At 43.0% G+C, this 323-nt stretch overlaps 1 protein-coding gene across 1 annotated transcript in view; it reads left to right on the forward strand.

The window, feature by feature from the left end:
• Positions 1 to 323, forward strand: part of LOC113211427 (mucin-5AC-like) — a gene marked incomplete at its 3' end in the record, with an annotated part of 53,501 nt that overhangs the window by 43,509 nt on the left and 9,669 nt on the right.

The raw sequence follows: 323 nt of genomic DNA on the forward strand, positions 1-323 counted from the left end.
ATTTTTCATTCTTCGATTCACTTTTACCTGATCCCTCTGAGGCGTTTTGAAGATAACGAGTCATTGTAGTTTATTAATTGAAAGTTCTGTAATATGGCCGGGTTATGGCCGAAAACTGCCGTCAGAATTGACCTCCGACGCACCGTTTGGCCGCTAGGGGCGATTGAACACTTTATTGAACATTTAAACATAACTCTGCCATTTCGATTCCGATCGTCTTGGAGCATGAAACATTTTCGTTTTCTTTTGTCAAGATGAACCCGTAACCATAGTTACCTTTGCACATTTCTCCCTACACTACCCCCGCCCCCTCCAACTTACGT

This window comes from Frankliniella occidentalis, unplaced genomic scaffold, assembly GCF_000697945.3.
Source record: "Frankliniella occidentalis isolate FOCC.00 unplaced genomic scaffold, Focc_3.1 Scaffold315, whole genome shotgun sequence".
Lineage (NCBI taxonomy): Eukaryota > Metazoa > Arthropoda > Insecta > Thysanoptera > Thripidae > Frankliniella > Frankliniella occidentalis.